Source organism: Lissotriton vulgaris, chromosome 4_1, assembly GCF_964263255.1.
Source record: "Lissotriton vulgaris chromosome 4_1, aLisVul1.2, whole genome shotgun sequence".
Lineage (NCBI taxonomy): Eukaryota > Metazoa > Chordata > Amphibia > Caudata > Salamandridae > Lissotriton > Lissotriton vulgaris.
The window spans coordinates 577,947,583-577,962,273 of NC_141691.1; the positions used below are offsets into that span (position 1 = coordinate 577,947,583).

Sequence of the window (14,691 nt, forward strand, 5' to 3'; positions counted from 1 at the left end):
ATGATGCACCTTCAAAGCTTTCCTCTCAGACCTAAACTTCACCCAGGTTTGCAATATACCCCATTTACAACAAGAGCACCACCCTTGTTTTATCCACAGATACAGATGAAATAATGCAACTTGAAAGCATATCAAAGTGTGACTGGTCTGATCACTACATAATCTCTTTTCACATCCTTGTCTAGACAAGGTCAATCTCATAAAACCAAACAGTGGACTAGGAATCTGAGAGACATTAGCACAATTGACCTAACCTCCATTAGTAATAACTTACTTCCTCCAACCCCTAACACGATCAGTCTGGATGACCTCACTGAGCACTATAAACATGCCAAGACAAATATATTCGACACTGTTGCTCTGCTTGGAACGACGCAAACTAAGCCTCACGGAGAGGTTATGGAGAAATTCTTCTTCCCTAACAAATATCAAACAGTTGAGGAGGGCAAGAAGTTCTTATAATAGACATATCTGCAGCACGAAAGCCACACACTTTAGGTTTCAGCTTGACAATGCCCAAAACAGACCTAAAAAATGATTTGAAATCATAAAACAAGTTAACCACTCAAATGACCAACAATATGCTCCCAAGATATCACTCCTCAGTTATGAGGACTTCTCGACACTCTTTATCGAAAAGTTCAGAAATATTGAACTGAAACTGCAACTCGCATCACAAAATGGGCATCATCTGACCCAGCCCATTACACCGACAAGGCAAACCTCAGAGTGCTCCAACCTCCAGAGCCATAGATCAAACTCTACAAAATAATGCATCGAGGAACAACTTTAGACTATGTGTCGATGTCGAGCTACGAAAAATCATAAAGTCATTAAATCCCTCTAATAATTTCCATGATCCTTGGCCTGCCAAATTCTTCAAAGAGCTTAGATTTGTCATTCTTCCACTCTGGTCCTTGATTATCCATGAATCTCTCGTAAAGGGTAGAATGCCTGACTGCCTAAATATAGGACAAGTCACACGCATTGCAAAAAAGCCTAAAGTAGACCTAACCTGATCCCAAAAATGTCCTTCCAATTTCTGTAGCTAAACCTCTTGAGAAATGCGTAGACATACAACTGTACAATCACATCGGAAAGTTCCAGGTGCTTAACCACTACCAATGTGGTTTTAGAGTGGGGAATAGTACTGAAACGGCTCTAACCCACATTGCTGATGACACCTTGATACTACTTGACCAGAATGATCCATGCCTACGTATTCTTCTTGATCTTTCCCCGGAGTTTGACATGGTCAAACAAGAAAACCTGATTGATCTTCTGGAAAAAAGGATGGGGCTAGCTGGCCACGTCTGAAACTGGTTTACCTTGTTCCTACAGAATAAAATGCAAAGAATCAAAGTGACCTATTCCCTCGCTAACAGAACACTAGTTTCAATGAGAGTGCCTCAAGGCTCCACACTCTCGCCTATGCTTTTGAACTTGTTCATTGGACTCATCACAGACATTCTGAAACGTTCAAACATACAATACCACATGTACGTTGATGACACTCAACTTCATATGAAAATGACCTCACTGGAAGACATCAAAACTCTGATCTGTGTTCCTCTGAAAACTCAACAATAGTTACCCACAATCACCTTATGCTGAATACTCTCAAGACCTAATTCCTCCTGATTGTCCAACCCAACCACTCCGCACCCATTCAAGAATGACTCAAACAACTTACATCTGTCAACTGCGATCCGCATGTTGTTGAATACACAAGATCTTTAGGCATAACGCTGGACAAATACCTGAATATGCAATACCACATCAGTGCAACAACTAGGGGAGATAACCACCATCTCAACACACTTAAATCATTCCGGTCTCCTGTGGATTTGCACCTAGCAGTCCAGTCCTTAGTTATCTCCTGTTTGGAATATGGAATTGTCCCCTTGGCTGGGTTGTCCAAAGCTAGACTGGCCCCTCTTAGGACCACTCTGAATTCTGCTGCCAGACTCCTCACGGGCTCACAAAAACATGATCACATTATACCTGACCTAATCCAGCTCAAATGGCTATTGCTCAAAGATCGGGTTCATTTCAAAATGGCCTGCTTGACGCACAAAGCTCTTCGTTATAACACCCCCACTTACTTGGCAAAAAAGCTTGAACTTTCTGGTATGAATCGGGCCCTAAGAAGCTCCAGCGCTCTCCTGCTGAAACATCACTAATTGAAAAAGAAAAGAACATACAACCGCGCCTTCTCTGGTCTTGCCCCAAACATTTGGAACGCTCTTCCTCCTGATATCCATTCTAATCCTTCGATCTCTTCATTCAAAATACAAGTCAAAGGGCTACTCCTGAATAACCAGCTACAACAATCGACCTGAAGAACACATAACTAACTTTTATGTCTTACAGACAACAGGGGCATCTCATACTTTGAAGCAATTTGTTTTTTGATGCAATTTGTGTTTACGTTACATGCTCCACATTTTTGGTTTGCTCTTTCTGTAACCGTGATGGTTAACTACAAATGTGTATTTTATTTGCTTTTTACTGACCAATCTCATCTTCTTTCTGTTGTACAGTGCTCTGATACCCTTACGGGTCATGTTTGTGCTAAAAAAAACCTTTCAAATAAAATAAATCAAATAAATAAATCCCCATGCACAGGGTTAATAGGGGGGCCTGCAGGGCCCCATTTGTTTCCCCACTGCCAGCATTTCATGGTGGGTTCACTGCCATGAAAAGACTGGTAGTGGGGAAACTCGTAAAATATTTGGCGGTGTTACAGCGGCACCGCCAAGAATATTGCTTCCTTACACGTCACACCACAGCCAGGGATCGCTAATCCCTGGAGGTTGCGATGGTTCTCTGGAAGTCTGATCGCTGTATTCATACTACAGCAGTCGGACAGTTGGTGCGGTGATCCTAGACCACAACTGCACCTCCACGTGAGTTTGGCAGTTCCATGGACCAAACTCGTAATCAGCCTGTGAGTCACATAGGAAGATCAGGTGGTTCCTTCAACAGAATGCAAATGGACTTTATTGAGATGCCTGTTTGTAATGGTCTGAGATTTGTTCAGGGTATAGTGCGTATTTTTTATCAATGGGTGGAAGCAAAAACTGAGAAATAACTGTCTCATTGTAGCAAAACTGCTGTTGAGAGAGCCCAGGTTTGGGTTACCAGTTTCTCTGAAGTCAGATTGTGGCACTTATTTAAACAATTAGGTCCTTAGAATGCTTTGTGCAGCTCTACAGGTGAAACAGAGAATACACTGCAGTTATCGCCCAGATGCATATGGGATTGTTGAATAGCTCAATGCAACCACAAAGTTCTGGTTGGTGAAAGTATGTGAATCCAGATGGCCTGATGCTTTGCCCTTGGTGTTGATGAGTCTCTGAAGTGCACCTGAAAGGAAGGCAGGATTATTGCAGGATGAGATCCTGATGGGGCATGGAGTGAGTTGCCTGTTTTAACTGGAAATGCACTTGTGAACATTACAGATGATATGATATTTAATTACTGCAAAGGATTGACTCATGTGGTGTATTCAGTTCCTCGTCAGGCTGAAGCTGACACTGCAAATGTACACCAAGAACAGTGTCACAACCTTAGTTTTGGTGACTGATAAAGAAACATGTGCAGAAGTCTTGCCTGGAACTTATATTGAAAGGCCCCTCCCAGGAGATTTTCCAGCGTACCAATCAGGGTGTATGCATCACAAACCCAGATAAAATGATGTACAGATGAAGAAATAGTCAGCCCCAATTCACAAAGGTAAACTGAGAAGAAAGTCTCACTTTACAACTTTCTGCATTCACAAAGGGCTTTTAGGAGCAGTAAAGCTAGTCTTTTGTCTCAGTTTTGGTCTTAGTTAAACTTAAGACCAAAACTTATTTTACCTGAGACAAAAGTCTAACTTTACTCATCATAAATGCCCTTTGTGAATACCATAATCGTAAAGTTAGACTTTCATCTCAACTTACCTTTGTGAATTGGGCCCAGTGTTCTTTGAGTCATGACTGGGAGCATTGGTAACTGTCCCACCACAGGTTGTACAAGTTCAAGTAGTAGTACTGCAAGAGACACAATAGCAGGGAGGAGAATGGGGTTAAGAACCAGAGTCGCACCAAATCAAGTTCCTGTGATTTCACAATGTGGCATTGAAGTTTCTGGTGAGGAAGAAAAATAAGTAACAAGAGCTCAACCTGAGGTGACAGTTGAGACATTAAACAGAACAACCAGAAGATCCAGATGAAGTGACAAGTACTGGATCAAGAAGAGTCACTTACAATGTTGAATGGCCACAAAACCAGGGTCGGAAGAAAAGGAGATCAAGTGTGTCCGTTGAATGCATACTGTTGAATGCATACTGCCAACAATTTCAGAGAAGACAGAATCAAGCAGTACAAGTGGCACAGAAGAAGGAGATCAACAGGCACCAAGGAGATCAAAAATAGTAAGAGTGCCTTGTCAGAGGTATTCTGCACCTGAATGCACTTACTGCATGAATCAGGTGCAAAAAAGACCAATATCAGATTTGATTGACTTGAGATAAGAACTGTTTGAACCTTCAAACATAAAAATAAAACATTATTGGGAAAAAGCTACTGAAAAAGGAATCTGAAAGAAACAAAAAGTTTGAAAAATGAATTGACTGACAAGTGAAATAGACTGAAAATAAAGACTGATCAGTTATTAAACAAAAAGAACTACAAAGATTTCCTTAGGCCCAAGGTTGCAGTAGAAGAGTAGGGATAACATTTTAGAAGACGACAGATTAGGGTTAGGGATGACTACACAAAGGGCGTTGAAAATAAAGCTGAAAGACCTAACTGCAAAAAAACAATCTAAGAGACTGTTGAAAGCGAGCTGTTTATTTACTGCTTTCATATTTTTGCTTAACTTTCTGACTGCAGACATACGTGTTTCCTAACCTGGGTATGATGCAAGATTATTATGGTCATTAAATTTTTAGTATTGGTATTAGTGGCTATCTTTTTTTTAAATTTTGTTTTATTTTACAGAGTTTTATATAGCGCAAACTTGACCCGAATCAGATATCGGAGAGCGCTTTACATAGCACCAGTTGCATTACATGAGGGCACATTCATTTTTTTTAGGCACGGGGAGATAAAGTGATTTGCCTAGAATCACAGGATGTTCAGGGTCATTGCAAAGACTCAAACTCAGATTCGAGGTCGACCGCCCTAGCCGTTAGGCCAACTCCTCTCCCAGCAGTACATTACACACCAGAGACAGAGAAATCTACATCTGTATTTAGTAACATGACAACTGCACATGTATTAGATGAAGATGAATTGAAAACTTCCTTTGTAGATTACATGAAAGAAGATTATTCAACTCTTTATTCTAGGTTAGTTCACGAATACATACATTGGATGCATAGGACTGTTATGGCTGTGTGCATTTGCCTGCATCAGCTGCAGAGGTAGTGACCTAACATCACATACCTTTGTAATAAGCAATCACATGTAGTAGCTTGCTTAGCTTAGTACGTAGGCAAGAACATTTTGAATATTATTACTCAAACTATGACATTATTCTTTCAAAAGTCCCCTTGCGGAAAAGCATGAATTTACATCCACAGGCAAAGGAAATAGACACATCTTGGTATTATTTTAAACCATCCATACTTATAAACACTGTTAAGGCATATGAAAACAATTTGACATGACTGATGAAACCTTTATAAAAGACAATTATCATGTTGTTAGAAAAAAAAAGGAGAGCACATATTTCACATTGTAAATATAGAGAAGAAAACATTTTGAAAAATGTTTGGATAAAGGAAAAAAATGAATACATAAAGAAAATGATCTATTCTAAACTAAAACTAGACAGAAAACAAACGGGTAAAATATGTGTTAACAGAAGAAGAAACCAAATTAGGAAAAGACCTGTAGGATTAGCAGTTGTGAACATGCATTCGAAATTATGAGTGGATCATGCCAAATGTTACATGGAGAAAAGACAGGTATTCCAGGAGTTTATTTTATTTGAGGACAAGATGCTTATTTTCAGTTGCCAGCTGATTGGGAGGGTATTTGTTATTTAGCTTTGATGTTTCCTAAAATGTATCAGGTGCATAGTATAGATGTTTTGACAATGACACCATCACACAGACACACCTGTAGTATAAGTGAAGGCACGCTATTAGTTGAGACATTTTAGGTGTAATCATCCCATCAGTAGGAGGTGTCCTGGATGATGAGAAAATAAGAAAACTTGTAAGGGGTAGAAGCCAAACTGGCAACCAGTTCTTCTGGACCTTTATTAGTTGTTAACTCATAATTAGTGGCTGTTAGTTTATTGCTTTTACAAAATCATGTAGCTTTAGACATTTTGCTTTCAGAAAAAAGAGGAGTCTGCAAGATGCTGAAAGCTTGGTATTGCTGTACTTATAAGCCTGACGAGAGGAAGAATATCTTAGAATACACAAAGAACCTTTCTGCAATGAATGCTGAATTAGAATCATTAGAAACCATAGTGGTTTAAAAAATGTGGGCAAAGAAGTTTCTGCTAAAGGCAATTGGTTCACAACAGCAGGAGGAGGGATTCTTAAAGCCATACTAGGACCCTATACTAATGTTTGGTCAGACAAAGAGGGAATTTGAATTAAATTATCACATCAATCGAGAATATAAAAGGTTGAAGGAATCAGAGCTTGAAAGGAAAGAGGAAAAACTCAAATGAAGATAAGGGTGATCTTTAAAGATTCATTTTTGAAATAATTTATGATGGTTAGATAACCATCAGAGGGGAAAGTTGCAGGAGCATTTTAATAATATCGAGAAAACGAATGCAACAATGTGCAAAATTAAAATGAGGGTTTACATAATAAATGTGTTTAAATGCAAAAATTCTAACAGGCAACCATATTTACTCATACTAGGCTCACATCACCTAAAATGTTTAATTTCTGAGATTCTCATGGACATGTTTTTCATAATGAAAAATAGTTGCATAAAATGTTTTCATTTAATTCTGCAAGTGTTTCAGCTTACACAAAGATCACTGTTCAAGAATGAATGGAGACTTGCCATTTAGTGAGGACATGAAGAAGTTCACATATAGAGATGCAGCGTTTTGAAAAAAACAAATGATAGGAATAAGTATGAAAAATGCAAATGTTTCACTGGACACTGCTGCTTAAAGTCATCATATTCTTGGTGAGAAGGTGGGGAGAGATCCTGTTCCCATGAGGGCATTGAAAGATGATCGGCTGACTGAAGAAAAAGAAGATGATGAATCGCAACATTGAATTTATGTATAGTTTATAAAAGTGCATCTTCCCAGAGTAGTCACCACCATTACCCTTATCACAATATTGCCAGGCCCAGCATGCATATTTTCATGCTTGAGACTCTGAGTTTCTTGATCCTCCCTTTGTCAGAAGTTCTGTTTTGATTGATTATTGATTTATTGAGCTGGCGTTCATAATGAAGCTTTATTCTTTATAATTTCTTAAGACTCTAGAATCTTTTTGGGTTCCTAACTGACACCCTTTCATTCCCATTGCTAGAACAGGGATTATTTTTTTCCTATATGGAAACCACTTAATACAGTTTATTGCCAATTTCTGATTAATAATTGATTATTGATTTCTAATATGATTGATAAAAATAAGTGTTATTCTTATAAAGATGAACTACTAAAATATTTGATTAACAAAACCCTTTAAAACATACTAAACTCTTATTATTGACAGTCAGTAGATTATTAGAAGATTGTAATGACTATTTATTGTTGATGTACTACTCCTGGTTAATCTCAGCAAACGACAAAGATCAAAAGGCCTGTTAAGTGGGGATTTTCTCCTTGCTGAATGGTAAATTCTTCTTGTGGTAAATGAATGATTTAAATGAGATCCCCGCTCCAACAACACCATAGCTTTTGTGCAATTTTCTGTTTCTCCTCCAAAAGGTTCTTGTGCTCCCCAAACTCCACCTTCATGTACTTTCAGCCAAAAAGCAAGTGGAAAATAGCAGCTGTACTTCCATCTACATGCACACTAATTTTGCAATGTATGCTAATCCTTAAGTAAACTCTGCATTGGGCCACACTTAAGGTATGTAAGAAATACTTTAGATGGTAGAAAATAGGTAACAACAAATCAATACCACATGGCATTAAAGAGGAAATCAATAAGGGTCTGAGTGGCCCTGTATGTGCCATTTATCCTATGGCCTAAACACTGTTTCTTGCCATAGGCCAGAATGTAACTTGCCTCCTGCATCATCAAGAGTGGTCGCCCCTGAATGAGGAGTCACTGCTGTGGGTTCCCAAGTGCCACCTACCCACAAATCATGATGTATGCATACTTGTGTGACATAGCACCAATAACCATAGTTAAAATAATCTTTACAGCCCATTACCAAACTCTGAAACGTCTTACACAGTGACTGTATGTCTGAGTAAAGGAAATCAGAGTCAGACAGGCCCTGATGGGAATCCACATGATGCATGGTCTCTTGGGGAAAAAAGAAGAGCAATGATCAGGCTGTACCACTCTTAAAATGCGCTGCGTGTTGATTTGCTAAATTTTCATCGAGAGTCTTTGCCAAGCTAGTTCAACTTGTAAGATTATGAATTGTGTATATTTTACTAAGTATTTCCCTCTGTGCCAATCAGTTTTGAAAGGTAGTACGTATCCCGGCAAAAAGAAATGCCAAGGTCAAATATAAGTTAAAGACAACTATTTTAAAAGTAAGTTAAGCAATTTTCAAAATCAAGCTATTTTTGCCTTGGACGGAAGAAAATATACAACAGTTTAGTCTAGCACATCATTAAGAGTACAAGCTCAGTCACCTTAAGTGAAACAGAAGCAATTACCGAGTAGGATGTTCTGTTACCATGTGAACAAAAAAAGTGAATACATTTTTCCTTTCAGTGTTACTAACAAAATGTTCTTAGAGACGGGAAAATGTGACAATTTCAACGATGACAAATGCCAAAAGCTTTGCACTGAAGTACCGTGGTAAACCTTTTGCACGCAGCCATGAACTCATAGAACACTCCATCAACTGCAAATTGTTCATTTAGTAGTCCATTGTATGAAGACGACTATATTTTAACTCGATTTCAATCAACCACTGAGAAATTGGCAATACCACCGGCCATCTACATAGTCTTTCAGAACATATTTCAATGCACAGATGAAAAAATAATGTAGAAGAATTCACTGCTTTTCAACTGTGCACCCAATTTATTTCGCAGAATTGAAGTGCCAGATTAGCAGCAGTGCTACTATTAATTTTCAAATTAATTTTATCAATATACATACTTTAATCAAGTAGCTTATTGTCTCTGGAAATTGTATTTATTGTTTTCCTAGAGATTATTATCCATTTTAATTACATTAATGGAGTGAAAACTCCTGGCATTGATAGCATAAGAGATAAGCACCCCTGCTGATGGACTTTCAAACAAAGCACAGTTCTCAATAATTGTGTATATTCAAAATCTGCAATGTGCAATTTGAAAATATCTTTTTAACTATAAGATTTAGAAGGAGTACCATAACTTTGGTCAACTCAGAGTTTTTCTTTGGGAAACAGGCTTGCAGCAATAATGTTACAGAGGTGTCATTCATCACAGCGATGTCCTCCTGAGCATTGCATGAGAGTGGCTAAACTTAACAGGGTATTGATCAGGATCAATTACTTCAGTAAGTCTGACACCAAAAGAAAGCTCAGAAAGTAGTTCACTACAGAACAAACATCTACATAAAATGTACCACTTTTACTTATTGGAGAACAACTATCAAGGTTGGGTTGAGAAGTGACTTCTCAGTTAACAAACTCTTCCTTGAAATGTCTGTACTTATCTAAGATAACACCATTAACCTAATAGGTCTCACACAAAAAATACAACTGGTTGATATTTTGGATACATTGCTACCCCCTGGGCAAAACAAGAGAGAGCAATCTTGGATGGAAACAAAGCTGCCACCATCTAAGCCATGCAGCTTCCTCACAAGCAACTACACATACTCTTTGATATAAGAACCTCCAGGCACTCTATTCTTTGATGCTCAAAATAGGCAGTGATTGAATGTTCATCTTCAAGAAACAAAACTAAGCTACAATAGTTTCCTCACTGAATTTTCCAAATTAACTCAATGGTTCCAAACATAGCCAAGAAAATACTGACAATAGTAGAGTTTAACTAATGGGTGATAACTAGAGTAACAAAGTATCGGATTATGCGGAAAGTATATACCCTTCTGAGATACAACCAAAGCGAAAATGTATATATCTCTTCAGCTGGTGACATTCATATACAACTTCTCGCCGCATTCGGACGTTCATTTGTCTTTGCATAGCTGGAAATTGCAGATCATTAACCAGCTTATATAAAAGTGAGTTCAATAACCTTCAATGGGACATATTAGAATGATGAATTCCCGATGGACCTTGAGCAAGTTTCATTATTGTATGGTGAATCCTAATGCAAGAATCATGAAAATATTGCACATCCCACCATCTGGATTGGAAAAGGGTACAACTTGTTCAGACTTTGATTGAACAAAATGCCACATCTTCATAAGAGGCATCATTGCTTCATCAAACACGCTCAAAATTCTGTACTGCAACATCCAGATCCCATAAGCATCTAGCACAGTTGTATAGAATTCACCATGAGCCCTTGTTCCCAAATATTTAGAAGATTCTGTTGTCATCCAAAGTAAGTACTGCTAAGAAAAAGAGGAGTTTTTTTGTAGCAAGAGATGCAAGAATGGTCATGCAATTACTGACAAACTAGAACCACTACCATCCTCTCCCATTCAGCCTCACTCACTAAATGGCTTTTTCAGAGTTTTCACCCAATGGGCCCAAACCATAGCACCATATATTATATCATTTATCAACACTTTATTCTAACCACTTCCTTTCCAAAAGGTATAGTGCTTTCGTCGCAAAATCTCACAATATTATCCCCTCTTCTTAGAACACCTGTGGTAGACTTCTTGCCACATAATTTAGTCAGGCCTGGAGCATACTTGGTCCTCCCCAGACAATAATTACAGTCGCCCTAATTATAATACATGACCACTGTCCTGCTCTCCTGAGGTTATCGAACAGCATCTAGAGAAGACAACTCTGATGCACTCTTCCTGAATGAACAAACTCCTGTCTGGTGTTTGCTGTTTCCCTCACTGTCTGTGTCACTTTTCCTTGGAGATCTGTTGCTACTGTTATGTCAATAGAGCTGGGTACACTGAAAGACGGAATTTCATTAATGTTCTCATCCTGACACAGCTGTAATAATCTAAACTCTTTTTTTCCTGCATGTTTCCCCTTCTTCCACAGTTGAGGGACGGCAATCATAAGGGACCTGCCAAACTACAGTTCTTGTGCTCCTCAAGGAAAACTTTGGTGCTGGCAGAGATTGAAAAGATTTTCAATTGGTGTTAAGACATGTAATCTGTAAAGGGTAGAGTCCTAATTCTCTTTTGAACAGACAATGGCTTCTGGCAGCATTTTAACGTAGTAGCTGCATTGAGGGATGATGTCTACCAACCTCATGTTTAAAATTCATGCATCTGCAGCAGATGGGGCCCTTTTTTGTTTATGCTTCTTTGAGCGTGAATGCTCACAAGTATTATCTGCTGTACTTCATACATGGGATAAGGTAATCCCTGCCCTACATAGGATATTGCAACTACAAGTCACCAAGGAGTTTCAAGACCACATAGAGGAACAAGGCCATTCTTTTTAAAGGTTATGGAACTCCAAGGTGACTTTCAATATACTTATCGTGTACAGCAGGGGGTACTTTATTCCTTATAATACATGGTCACACTGTCACCTTTACCACAAACCACTTAAATTCTTGGTGCATATGAAAAAGAAAGCAAGTTTGCAAATATTAGAATCAGTTTAATACAAGTCAGCCTTTCACAAAAAGGGCAGTAAAAACATGTTGAAAGATTCTAACTTTTCAATAATTGCCTATGGAGTGCAAAAAATAACCATGTTGCCATAAATCTAAATCTACTTTTTGCTTGTAACTGTACAGCTAAAAAACCAGAGCAGAATTAAGAAAACATTGTTTTATTTTCATTCTTTAAGCAGCTTCTTGTATTATGCTCCACGACCTAACCTGTTTTTCTCCTTGGCTGCTGGCTTCGGCAGAAAGCACTGTGATGCCAGAGTTCAGCTGTAATAACTTATTACATTTGAGTTCTGATGTAACTTCTTTATATTAGGTGATTGGGTGCATCACAAGTAAACTACTATAAAAAAAACAATTAGAGACATGTTTTTATAAAAGGATTGCAGTATCCCATATGTTATAAACACACTTTTGCATACTCATTGCACACATCACTTTGCATAATACAGTTAGTGCAAGAAGGAGGGTAGGTACAACCTACAAAGAGACAATGACTGCCATGCATCCATCCCCAATTACTACCATTATTTGCGGGCCATGTCTTAGGTGAATGCAAATAGTGTTTTGCACAGAAATGGCACCTTTAGGTTGTACATGTGTTTTTCATCCGGTAGCTAATCCAGGTCTTCATTCTCCACATCAGGACTATGTCAAATTCATAGATTTATGGCTGCATAAGAAGCAGATCCTAAATCCATAAAATATAAAGAATAGTACAGCCAAGAACTCTTCCATCATCAAGCTGTAGGATGACGCAACCCTGTGTATAAATATAAGTAGTGATTCAAAAAGCTTCTGTAAAAAAGGCTACATCTGTAAAACGCTTCTGTAAAAAAGGCTACATCTACAAATTGGAAACCAATTGTCTGCCCACAAATAACTACAGATCAGGACATGCCAACCTCATCCATCGACCAAATTTGAAGGAAATATCCTGAAATAACTACACAGAAAAGGCACAGGAGGGTGGTTCTGCAAGAACCCCCAACCACTCCTGGACCATCTCCACTTTCTTTAAACAAACCTTTGACCACAGATCTGGCAAGAGTGATTATTCTCTCCCATTCAATAACAGTTACAGACCTCCAGAAAGTATTCTTTTAGAATGAAGGAGGTCAAGGACACTTGACGCATTAGTTCCTGCTGATACTGATGCTAGTGCACAGCTTATCATGTTCCATTGGACATCATGACATCAACACAATGACCTTCAACTTCTGGTTGGGGACATAGCACCAGTTACAGAAACTAGTTGGCCTTGATAACTCCATACACTCCTCATGAGTGACTTAAAGTGGATTTAAATACTTTCTGAAGGAGGTTCAGTTAATGGCAATATCTCCACATAAGAGCCTTTAAAATCAATCAAGTATCATGAAAAAGTTCAGCAAAAATGTAATTATAGTAAGAGTATTATCTTTCAAAGATTTCATAGTAAGAATTGCATTTGTTCAATAGGTAACAGCAAAATGACATGTGCAACAATGAATTTGTAAATTGAAAGGGCAGTACACATACATATAAAATGTGAGAATAAAAATGGAATACGAATCTTGGCAGCATTTTATTACAATGGTCAGTAAAATTTGGACTCAAGGGGTCCGATTCACAAAAGTAATCTGAGACAAAATCCTAACTTTACGACTTTCAGTATTCACAAAAGGCATTTAGGAGTAGTAAAGTTAGGAATTTGTCTTAAGACAAAATCCTAACTTAAGTTTAACTTAAGTTTAACTTAAGCTAGGATTTTGTCTTAAAACCAAAACTTAAGACAAACTTAAGACAAATCCCTGACTTGCATTATATCAAACTCAGAAATAAAGGAATGAGAAGAGACACTTTGACCACCCAGGGTCACTTCAATGACCGCAGATGGATCATGGGACTCGGGGTCATGCACAAAAAGAACAAGTATTCAAACAGAGATAGACACTAATGTGGAAGAAATTCAACATGTTGGGGCGATGGACATACTGTGCATTACAGAGTTGGTCAGTTCGAAGATCACGGCACAGTAATGTAGGGTGGGAGTGGAGTTGGGGACTGGTTACTAGGCTAACACACATGACACAATACACAAAACTTGAGGGATGGAAGCAAGACCCATGGGATGGACTGAGGTGGGAAGGGGACCCAAACCAACAAACATGCTGACCCATACATTAAAACTACTGACTTGGAATATTTTATTATTTATTTATTATTATTATGTATTTATTTATTATTATTATTATTATTTGTAAAGCACAACAAATCATCCCCAAGGGGATCTCTCTGTGCCTGGGTAGCAGACAACATAATTAGGGAGTGATCATTAAAACAGCCAGGTTTTAAGAAGTTTCTTAAATTGCGCCAAATTGGAACATGCTCGGATATCTTCTGGCAATCTGTTCCAGTGGGCGGGGCTTAGATGAGAAAAAGTGCGCCCACCCATTTTGGCCTTCCTAATTCTCCGAGTGCAGAGCAGCTTTCGACTGCTTGATCTCAAATGGCGCACATGGAATATCAAATCAAAGGACTGGACTGCAAAATTTAGAGGGTCTAATGACAAAAGCACTGAACAGACAGACAGCGGACATTGTCTTCCTCCTAGAAACACACATGAAAGGCATCAGATTTAAAGCACTGACCAGAGGGAAATATGCAGTGGTAAGCCACACATTCTACACCACGGGCTCCAGAAGGGTAGTGATCCTGATCAGGAAAGCGACTTTCCATGTTACCAGAACATGGATAGACAAACAGGGCCGGTACAAAGCAACTCTGGGAGAATGAGAGGGGAAAACGGTAGCACTGATAAACGTGAAT

The 14,691-nt window shown here is 38.5% G+C and overlaps 1 protein-coding gene across 9 annotated transcripts in view; it reads right to left on the minus strand.

The window, feature by feature from the left end:
• PDE1C (phosphodiesterase 1C) overlaps nt 1–14,691 on the minus strand; it is a 1,706,308-nt gene that overhangs the window by 443,333 nt on the left and 1,248,284 nt on the right. The gene's annotated exons all lie outside the window — the stretch shown is intronic.